We start from the raw sequence: 12,348 nt of genomic DNA, 5'->3' as shown, positions 1-12,348 counted from the left end.
GGATTTGATAGAGACATACAAGATGATCAGAGGATTAGAGAGGGTAGACGGTGAAAGTCTTTTTCCTAGGACGGTGACATCAGCTTGTATGAGGGGGCATAACTACAAATTGAGGGGTGATAGATTTAAGACAGATGTCAGAGGCAGGTTCTTTACCCAGAGAGTGGTAAGGGTGTGGAATGCACTCCCTGCTAATGTAGTCAACTCAGCCACATTAGGGAGATTTAAACAATCCTTGGATAAGCACAAGGATGATTTTGGGATAGTGTAGGGGGACGAGCTGAGAATAGTTCCAGGTCGGCACAACATCGAGGGCTGAAGGGCCTGTTCTGCGCTGTATTGTTCTGTGTTCTATGTTCTAAAGGGTCTTCTCTTTACATTTAGACTGTGCCCTTGGATCCTTGTCTCTCCTGTCAATGGAAACATCTTCCCAATGTCCACTCTGTCCAGGCCATTCAGTATTCTTAAGTTTCACATTGTCTTGCTATTCTTAATTTGTTAAGTTAAGGATAATTTAAATTTTGTTGTATCCTCTTCTTCACTGATCAGTACCTTCAAGCCCCTTACCAAAATGAAGCAGATTATTCTACCCTTGAAGTCTAGGGGTAAACATGTGTGGGTGTGGGTTTCAGCTGCAGATGAACAGAGAGATAGACGAGTGACGTTGTGGAGTTGGGTGGACAATTTTGATGTTGTCGTATATTGGTGTCTCGATACTCATCTTGGCATCAAACTCTACAAAATTGTTATTAATGGTATGTCTCACAGTTGCTAAAAGAAGGACAGGAAGACCCAGATTTTGTCATGAGGACCAAGTATAATGGCTTCAATCTCACAAATATTTGGTTGGAGGAATTTATGCTGATCAAATTTCAGTCAAGGAGTGTGAAACATCAGAAAGAATAGAGAGGTGAAGCAGTGTACTGGTGAGATAGATTGATGTATGATTGACTTAACAGATGTCCTGTTTTCAGTGAAAGTGGCCAAGGGCCAACATAACAATAACAAAAGAACAATTCCTTGAGGGACTCCGAGAGTAAAAGTAGGGGTCTGAATAGAAACTATTGAGGTGCTAGGTTAGAATAGTGCAAAGAAGAATTAATGTCTTAGATGGATAATAGAGGAAAAGCATTGGAGGAGAAGGATATGGTGAACTGTTAAATGATTGCAGTGACAAGAAACCTGTTTGGAATGATAGAATGATGTAAATATTGCTCAGTCCACAATAAGCACTCACAATTTACACAATGGAAGGTTCATTCACTATTTATTTACGTCTGACTTTTCTGTTTGTACAAATCGCAAATTATGTCAGTCTGTCTGTTACTTCAGAGCTTTTTCCAAGACTATTTTATTGCACAAGGTGACATGTTCTGTAAAGGTGTTACATTGTTTACAGAATAAAGAATGAATCTTTTAGCCTGTGCCACATTGATGACAATGTCCATGACTAACAGTTACCTTATCCAATAGGAATCCTGGGAACTCACAAAGGATTTCTGTAATATTCACTGTCAATCCAGTAAACAGTAAATATCAAATACTAGATCTATTTTATCCAGGCTAAATTGTATGATCAAATTCATTTATAACTAATCAAAATTCAACAGCAAATACAGTGGAGGTGTTAATAAATCGGCATTAAGTTATACAATACAACACAGCATAGCAACAGGCCCTTCGGCCCACTAAGCCTTCCTCGTCCTTATGTAGACTCGCTACTTATTGTCCAAACATGGTTTCTATCCCTCTGTTCCACTCCCATCTATGTGTGTAAGTTATTTTCCTACTACATTAAATTTATTGTTTACTTGTTGGTTTTTCATTCTAAGGACAAATCTGTTTAGTTTTTGTTTAGTTGAACTAACACCTCAAACAAAATGACATGGGGAGCAGAGTAAAGAACCGATTCTCTAAATTATTTCTCCAAATGTTAGAGCTTTTCTATTGTGAATGAAAAAAAACAAAGTAAGGTAAATAATGTCTGTGCCTTAAACCTAAAATGGTTGTTTTCAACCCCCATTCACAGAAAAGACAGACAAATACAGCTGAGGGAAAATAAAATAACACAGCTGGCCAGATTACTTAAATGGGTTTCATGATGTGCTTTGTTTCACGGAGAGATGTGGACTCCTTGGTTTTCAGGCGATGTCAGTTAGTGCCATCTTTTCAATTCAGTCAGGCAAAAATCACACAACACCAGGTTACAGTCCAACAGCTTTATTTGGAAGCGCTAGCTTTTGGATGCCACTCCTTCATCAGGTGGTGCTGTGTGATTTTTAGCATTGTCCACCCCAGTCCAACAGCAGATCCTCCAAGTCAGGCAAAGGTAGGAAGACTTCTAAATCAACTTGCTAATCTTTGGGTTTCGAGAAGATGGTTAGCTAATGTTTACAACCTAATCATTTTTGGGCAGTAATGGTAGGATGTCCCTGAAGATAGTATGATTTATAATTCAGCATTGACTTCTCACAACTCCCTTCAATACTTACAGATTCTGAATTTTGCCCACACCCCAGCACCATCACCCCCCCACTCTTCTCGTTTGATTATGTATGTGTTTGCGACGTTCTCGCTTTTTATGCCTTTACTTTCAGACGTAACAGTTCATTATTTTGCCATTTACCCTCAATGTGACCAAATTCTTCATTTTTGACACAATTGCCTGTCCCTTTGCCCTTTGTTCCACAACCTTTGATATTTAATCCCTCTCCCAGTCTCTAAAATAGCCCAAATATTTGTTTTTGTTCTTCCTTTTCCCCATGCCTCCTCCCTCACAAACATGTAAAATTCTTTGTTTTATTTACTTAGGCGATGTGATGTCATTGGCTGGATAGGGTTTATTGCCTGTCTCAAACAGCCCTTGGGAAGATGTGGTGAAATGTTTTCTTGAACCGCAGCAGTCCATGTGCTGTAAGTAGACAACAATGCTATTAGGGTGGGAGAAACAGGTGTTGCAGCTCGAAAAACAAAACAAATGATGATTATTTCCAAGCCAGGTTGTTAAATATCTTGGAATGGAACTTGCAGATGCTGGTGTTCCCAATATCTGCTGCCCTTGTCCTTCTAGATGGCAATGGTTGTGGGTTAGCAAAGGAGCCCTGGTGAATTTCTGCCGTGCATCTTGTAGATAGCACACACTGCTGCTGCTGAGCAACAGTAATCGAGGGAGTCAATGTTTGTGGATGTGATGGCAATCAAGCGGGCTGCTTTGTCCTGGATGGTTGTTGAATCTGCACTCAGTTAGGCAAGTGGAGAGTATTAGAGCACAATTCTGATTTGTGCTTTGTGGATTGTGGATAAGTTTTGGGGGGTCAGGAGGTCACCGCAGTATTCCTAGTATCTGACTTGATTTTGTCACCAATTTAGATATGTATGGGGAGTCCATTCAGTTTCTGGACATTGGTAATATCTGGGATGTTTATCATAGGGGAGTCAGTGATGGTAATGCCATTGAATGTCATGGGATGATAGTTAGATTCTCTTTTGTTGGAGATGGTCATTGCCTGGCCTTTGTGCGTGGGGTGAGAATATTACTTGTCATTAATTGGCAGAAGTGTAGAAATTGTCCAGGTCAAGCTGTATTTAAACATGGAGTGCTTCAGTATCAGTCACAAATGATACTGAACAGTGGACAATCATTACCAAACATCCCCTTCTGACCCATTAACTGTGGTTTCAATAGTGATCCTTGATACTACACTCATTCATAGGGGCCTAATGATAATATCACGGGACTATTAATCCAGAGAGCCAGCTCATGTCCTGAGGATCCAGGTTCGAATCCCACCTGGAGGATTTGATTTCAATAAATGAAAACTGGAATTAAATGTCCAATAATGGCTGTGAATCCATTGTTGGGGAAAAACTCAATTGTACGTGACTCCAAATTCTGGATCAGTGGTGCTGGAAGAGCACAGCAATTCAGGCAGCATCCGACGAGCAGCAAAATCGACGTTTCGGACAAAAGCCCTTCATCAGGAATAAAGGCAGAGAGCCTGAAGCGTGGGGAGATGCTCTCTGAGATTCTTGTAGAGAGAGGAGGAAAACTTCTTCAAGGCAGGCATCCTTGCAAGACGTGACTCCAAACCAGCTAAGGATGACAATTTCCTTCCCTAAAGGACATTAGTGAATCAGGTGGCGCTTTCCAACCATAGTGGTTGACTCTTAACTAGCCTTCTCGTGATAAGGGATGAAGAACAAATTCTGGCCCAGCCAGCCATGCTCTTATCCCGTGAGTGAATTAAAAAAAAAATTGAAGGACAGTCACTTCTGGAGTTCAACTCTTTTATCTATGTTTTATCAAAGAGATAATGTGGTCAGGAGCTGAGTGTCTCTGGCAGAACCCAGATTGCTGTCTATGAACAGGTCATTATGCAGCAAGTATTACTGGGTAGCACAGTTGTTGGTCCCTTCCATTGCTGATGATCAGAGTAGATGGCTGGACAAGTCAACCGTGGGATTGGATCCATCCTGCGTTTTGTGTACAGGACGTAGCTGGACAATTTTACATATTATCGGGTTGCTGACAGTCTTGTCGACCTGTGAGAGAAAAGCCTATGATCACTAATGGGATTATAGTTGTAGTGGCCCATTGGGATGCAGTACCATAAGAAAGTGGAGAATGGACAGCAGAGCACTGAAGCTTTGGATAGAGGAAGAAGCAGCAAGTGGAAAAGGCACCCTGCACAACAGCGTTCTGAATCAGCTGTCTATGGCTCATTCTCAAGGCTCTGTTTCACAGAAGACATCCGCATAAACTGTTTTCTTAACCTGCTGGTAAAATTACATGCATTAGCCTAAAACAGACATTATCAGATCAGCCTCCCACATACACATCTCTGCCAATTTTCATTTGCAATGGCTCTGAATGAATATTGTATCGCAGGCTGCTGATCCAATATGGTTTATGAACGTTCAGATTTAAAACTATCCTGCGGGGATCTGAAAAGGAAACTTTTACCTTGACTAATTCCCAAATTAAAAATCGTTTGCCTGGGAGCTAACTCTCCAAACAACCATTTTAATTTGAAAGAAAGTGACTGGCATTTGCCAACAAATTGACTTGCCACAATTTTTTTAATTTGTTGTGCTATATTGATGATTTAAATGGTATCAAATAAAAGGCTGACTTTTGGGATCAAATTTAATGAAATATGAAATGAGTGTATCACATTATTCAAGCATTAAAGATTCCTGTTGAACTGAGTAAGACAAGTTTAACTTTTGGGTGTATGGTTGTCGAGATGAGTTTCAAACCCTATTTGTCACAGCTGAAAACAGACACAAACTATTTTAACCCTGGGGTGACATTAAGCCAGAAGCTCTCATTCATACCTGATCAGCCCATCTCTCCTGACCTGGTTGGAAATCTGATGCCCAGTCATTTCTGACCAGTGTAAGAACAATGGCCCAGGAGCTGTCTATGGGAGGCCTCCTCCTTTTGACATTGGAAGGAGATTTTTTTTTTTAAAAGCGCACATCCAAAGGTTTGTCTCATGCCGATTCCTTTCGTCTTTGACTTTCGCCTGGTGGGAAACGCACATTCCTTTTGGACCAAAGGAACCCTGGCAGCTAGAGGATTGTCCAGTAAGTGGCAACATTTTATTTGGTTCTGGTTCTGGTCCTCAAAATATATTTCATCACTCCGATGACCTAACAACTTCACTGTCATTGTGTCATACACTTTCCAGGAACTGACAACTGCTAATAGACAGCAGTTCATGGGAGCTGGGATTTTCACCTGGGGTTCCTTGAGGACTGAAGGTGGCCACTTAACTGCGCAGCTGGTATTTCATACCGAAGGGTCTTCCTGAATATCACAACATAGATCACTCCTCAACTCTCCCGTCAGTGGTGAGATCCCCCAGTAGCTCTGTGCTATATAACCTCTCCTGTTATTCCCCAATGGCAAATTTGAAAATCTCACTCTGAAGTCCAATATGGAGGACAAGAAAACAACAGTGGTGTAAGTCTTGATGAACATCCTTATCCTTTTATCTGAAATAAAACTATTGACCTCAATTCACTTTTTTCTAACCTTAAATTAAGTTTTTAAATTCAGGTTGACACTAACCCTCCTATTGGGTGAGGCACAATTTTGTCAACTGTTCTTTAAATACTACTTTTCCAAATTTTTTATTTAAACAGGTCCATTCACCACATCTTTTGAATTTCCTTCAAATTTATCTGTTATTTTATCAATAGATTAATTGAGCATGATCTACCTTTTAAAATTCTGGGCTCTTGTAAGTTAACCCAAACTTTTAAGACCATTTCAACAAAGGAAAATGTAGATGAACATTGCTCCTTAGATTAAGGGAGTGATAGAATATATGATTGAAACAAGAAAGGAGGGTTTATGTCCAGGTAAATTGTTCAACTAAGAACCAGATCAAATACAACAGGTTGATTGGGGAAGTCAACAGGAAAATAAGATGGGTAGCGAGGCAAGGAGTGGATAGAATAACAGGTAACATAAAAGGGAATCTAGTTATTAATTATTTTCCTCATTATTGATGTTAGTGACAGGGATCATCCTTTTGTAAACAAAGGTAAAGTTGCCAACGTCATATTAGACCATAAGGCTGCTATCACAGTGGAGGGAGAGATGACTGGTGGTGGTTTAACCTGAGAGACACTATGACTCAGATGAGGGAAGAAGGCCTTTGTGGTAAGCTCAGGAATTGAACCCCCAGTGTTGGTATCACTGTACTTTGCAAACCAGCTGTCCAGCCAACATGACCTAAACAACTTCTTTCTTTCTTGAATAAAGGTATTATGTTTATACTTTCCAATTTGGACAAAGTATTTAAAACACTTTTGTTATCTTCACACTCACGTTCGTTGGCAATATTTAGCCCATCAACTCAGATGAATTATTCACTCTGAGCAGAGTCAATATTTTCGGTATCATCTGGCTATCAATTTTCACCCCCATCCATTACATCTATTATCTTCACTTCTAACAATATTTTGCCAGAATCCTCTTCCTTAGTAAATGCTGATTAAAAAAACACTCTTTAGTTATTCTAACATTAGCTCCAAAAAGGAGATGAGATTATGATAATTGCCCTGCACCTCTCAGTATTCAGGACACACTCTACTTTTTGCTTTATGTTTGCATGCATGAGGGAGACCTTTGGTTCCCTTTTACATTACCTGCTATTCTATCCACATCTTGCCTCTCTACACATCTTATTTTTCTCTTGACTCAATCAGCTGCATTTGATCTGGTTCTTACTTGAATAATTTACCTGGACATATACACTTTTCTTTGTTTCTATTAAACACTCTATCACCCTTTATATCCAAAGAGAAATGTTAATCTACGTTTTTCCTTTGTTGAAATGGTCTTAAAATACATCTGAAACAGCTTCTTATTAAAGTCCACACTCTATTCCTTTCCTTTTTTCCCTGATAAGTCTTAGTTCCATTTCTTCAGTGAAATTAGACCTCTTTCACTTTATATTTTCTATTTCAGATTCTTTCCTGCTCTTTTGCTTAACCAGTAGAAATAATCAACCAATTTATCTTTGGAAAGTTTTCACTTAGCAATGGTGGGGGTGAACCTTCATGTTTGTTAATGTTGTAACCAACTATATGAGGATAACAGTGGGTGGAGATTAGAAGCTGAAGATACTGACATAAAATGCACATCACATGCTGAACCTACATACATGACCTACATACGGATGTTAAGTACATGCCTACCAACATGTTTATGAGGGTAGTATTTGACACACTTTCTCCTAGATGTACTTAAGAGGACTCATGGCATCAAGAAATGAATACTACACATTCTAACATTTTCCTGTTGATTCAAGTCATGTCCCAGGCTTACATCAGTAATTTCTGATGAATGTTTGACATGGTCTTGAGCTTTTGCTGTCATGATGGAAGTACCAAGGTTTCAATTGTCTTTTCAGAGACATGTGATCTATGTTGCAAGTGTTCCAGTTGTTTTTGCCAATATTCAACCCTCAAAGATCATAGCAAATGTGGATTATTTGGTCATTCATCTCATTAGCATCATGCAGTACATAAGATAGTTTCACTTTCCTATATGCCTACCTAAACTGACCATTCCCAGCAGTCACTACCAGGAACAGATTCTGTGAACTGAGAGCAGTGTGTTATGGGGCCGGCCAGATCCCTCAAAATATTTTAAGAAGGTGGCCTACACCCTGATATTTTCTTATTTTAAAGGCAAATGGGAAGTGGGTATTTCAGGTGTGATGCAACTAGGCTTACCACTCGGCTTTAAGCAAAACACAATTTATTTAAACACTACAGTTAAAACATGTACAAAAGAAAGCACAATTTCGAAAAACTTAACTTTTGGAAAACTTAACCGAAACTGTAGCTTAATTAATTAACTGTTCTAATATGGTAACATTCCATAAACACGCCTCTTGGCAAAAGATAAATTCAAACACAGGCAGTAGGGAACAACACCCAGAAATTTCAGAGGAAGTCAGTTAGGAATCATTTACTGAAGCTTGCAACACTTCTAGACTCCAACATCGTGTGACTGCTACAGCTAAAAAAAACGAGAAACCTGAACTGGGAGAAATGGCCATTCCCCTTCCATTGTTAAACTGTTAAAAAAAAAACGAAAGACTCTCCAGACTCTTCGGCACCTCTGCCTTTATAACCTCTCTTCAAAAAAGCTCCAGGAAAATGACTTTTTTAAAGTGACAGCATCATCACATAGTGTCATATCTATTCAACTGAAGCATGCATAGAGGATTTGACTAACTTCAGGTATGACTGTGATTATGCCAATTCGATTGTTTTGCTTCCTCTTTTACTGTCATGTTGCAATAAATTTGGAAGATTTCCTGGCTATTTAAATTGCATTTCTAATGTTGTATTTGAAATGTAACATGTTTTTGAGTCTGCTTGCAGAAGTGCTTTAGGGAAATTCCTGCACCATAATTTCCTTTCCTTTTTTAAGGCTAATGTTAGGTAATTAATCCTGCATGAACAGATCTTAAACATAACCTTAGAATAGTATGTGCATTAACCACTCCTGTGTAGAACTATATGACAGAACTTATGCAGTGAAGCTCAGATCATGGTTAGCCCAGGAGAACAAAGTATTGTCATCACATTACAAGTAACATCTCAGAACTGAGATATGTTTCACTTAAGTAACATATTTCTCTTGTTGTCATGAACAAATTTACATTCTCACCTTGAAATTTATGCTAATCTAGTTTATCTTTTCTCCCACGCCTTTCTGACTGTCTCTCAATTTAGGAAGAGACTTGGTTGGTACTGATTCTCACAGTCTAATGAGAAAACAAAATCCACCGAAAATCAGGCTACAGACAAATATAACACGACTAATTAGGGACAAAGTGAGGACTGCAGATGCTGGAGATCAGAGCCAAACAATGTGACACTGGAAAAGCACAGCCAGTCAGGCAGCATCTGAGGAGCAGGAGAATCAATGTTTTGAGCATAAACTCTTCATCAGGAAGTTATGACTATTTAGAGGTTGGTTTGTTTGGATAGCTGGTTTGTAATTCAGGGTGAAGCCAACAATGTTGGTTCAACTCACATGCTGACAGAGGTTACCATGAAGGACTCTCCTTCGAGAACCTCTCTCCTCATCTGAGGCATAGTGACCCTCAGGTTAAACTATCACCAGTCCCCTCTTTCTCTCTCTCTAATGAGAGAGCAAATATATGGTCTGGTAAGACTATGGCGAGTCTTACAGATCCTACAAGAGAAACACCTGGAATGGATGAGATCTCTCCTGAGGAAACATTGGGCAGTCTAGGTTTGTATCTGCCAAAGTCTAGAAGATGAAGGAGTGTCTCAGTTGGAATAAATAAGATCCTGAAGGGTCTTGGCAATGGGGGTGTGAAGAGGATGTTTACTCGTGTGGCAGAACTTAGAACTAGGTGTCACCGTTTAAAAATAAGGGTCACCATTTAAGGTAGAGATGAGATTTTCATTGAGTCTATAGTCTTTGAAACACTTTGTCAGATTCTAGACAATATTCTTGCAATTAAGGATTTTAAACAATCATCTCGTCTTGCAGTCTCACCGCAGTATAATTGGGACAAACTATGTTGCAATAAAGGTTGGTTGAGCAGCACCAAATTTGAATGCCTATCACAAATCCGTTTCTATAAAAAAGTATCTCTGAGGGCATACAAATGTGAAAGATATTTTCTTGTTCTAATTAGGAAACCATTGTAGCGACTGAATTAAACTATGTACCTTATATATTAAAGTCCAAATTATGACCCTAACTCACTTAACATGCACAATTAGACATTAATGTACAAAGCAAATCATGCAGAAATGTGTAACATTATCAGCTTTCTGTTCACATAGATGAATGAAGAAAACGTTTAGGCAGTTAATGCTGTTGCTTGCATTTTATTAATACCTGCCTTCTAATTATAACCAATTTATGGTGGTAATAATTATAGTTTAGCTGTGGTTTGGTAGTTTCCTTTGTAGCAGATGATATTAAGTAGTCAAATTAATGGATTTCTCTAAAGTTGGCTGTTTTCATCACCGTAGAAAACAAAAAATGTTTACAAAGGAATAAATCTCCACAATGCAAACAGAAACAAAACCATTGGACAAGACTCACTTTTAAAATCTTTACTGTAACAAAAAAATGAAACTCAACATGATTCAAACATAGATTAACAAAGGATATTTCAAGCAGAGATGCAGACTTAACTTTAAATAGCCACTGCAATGATGACACATAATGTGTAGGTGGAAATACTTGCCTTAATTTTCATAAAAATGTGGAACCATTCACAATCTTACAAACTCTACTAAAAGAATTAGATTATTCAAATAGTTAAGAGGCTAAAGGAGGAAATAAAATAAATATAATGACTATCATTGAGGAAAATTACTAGGGAAGTTAATGAAGCTAAAGACTAGTAAATCCCCTGGACCTGATGGGATGATCCTAGGATATTAAAGAAAGTAGCTACAGAGATAATGAATGCACTGGTAGTAAACTGAATAAACTTAGATGAGGAAAATTAATGTACTATGTCCAAGTTTATGGATGACACAAAATAGAGGAAGGTAGGTGGTGAGGATGATAAAAGAGTCTGCAGAGAGAAAGAGACAGGTGGAGTGAGTAGACAAAAATACTTGGCCAGATGGAATATAATATGGGGAAATGGAGGATTTTGGCCAGAAGAATAGAGGAACTGAATATTGTCTTAAATGGAGAATGATTGTAGAATCAGGATTTGGGTGTCCTGATGCGTAAATTACATAAAGTTAGCATCCAACTTCAGTGAGTAATTAGGAAAACAAATAGAATGTTGGCTTTTATTTCAAAGGGAATGGAAAATAAAAGTAGGAAAGTTTTGTTAAAAATAAATGAGTTACTAATCAGACCACTACTTGAATACTGTGCATAATTTTGGTTCCTTTATCTCAAGAAAGCTTTACGAACATTGAAAGTAGTCAAGGGATGGTTCACTAGGGTGATATCAAGTATGGAGGGACTGTCTTATGAGGAGAGGATGAGTACATTGGTCCTGTACATACTACAATTTAAAGAATAAGAGATGACCTTATTGAAGCATACAAAATTTTTATGGGACTGAAACGGGTAGATGTAGTAAAAAGGTTGTTTCACCTTGTGGGAGAGTTTAGGTCTAGAGAGTATAATCTTAGAATAAATGATTGTACATTTAAGACAGAAATGAAGAGGAATTTCTTTTTTGAGGATAATAACTATGTGGAATTCTTTACAGCAGAGGGCATCCGAGGCCAGTTGATTATATATATTCAAAACTGAGATGGACAGATTTTTAATCAGACAGGGAATCAAGAGTTATGGGGAGAAGGTAGGAAAGTGGAGTTAAGGATTATGAAATCAGCCATGATCTCACTGAATAGTGGAGCAGATTGATGGGCTGAATGGTCTACTTCCATTTTTATGTCTTATGGTATTTCTAACTCAGCCTCTTCCACTCTGTAAAATCATACACTCACCACTCAATTCTTTTAGTCCTTAAGTGCAATCCAGCCATAATCGATCACTTACCCCTGGACATGGTTAACACTAATAAGGTGCACAAAGAGCAACCCTCTCTCACTCAGTTTGTGACAACATGATAGCACAGAATCCCCAGAGACTCCCTTCTCCAGCTACTTTAATTGTTCTGACGGTCTCTGGCAATACTGATGCATATTGTATAATCCAGAATCCCTTGTCCTTTCCTGTCTTCAGCTCTTTGCCCTTTCGAACTTCATGACATCCAAAGTGACAGAATTGCAATGCTATTCTTGGGAAGCTTCTAAACCAAAACAATCTGCTCCAACCTGCCAAACAGAAAATTCTTA

This window comes from Chiloscyllium plagiosum, chromosome 6, assembly GCF_004010195.1.
Source record: "Chiloscyllium plagiosum isolate BGI_BamShark_2017 chromosome 6, ASM401019v2, whole genome shotgun sequence".
NCBI classification, from domain to species: Eukaryota; Metazoa; Chordata; class Chondrichthyes; order Orectolobiformes; family Hemiscylliidae; genus Chiloscyllium; species Chiloscyllium plagiosum.
This window is presented reverse-complemented; position numbering follows the sequence as displayed.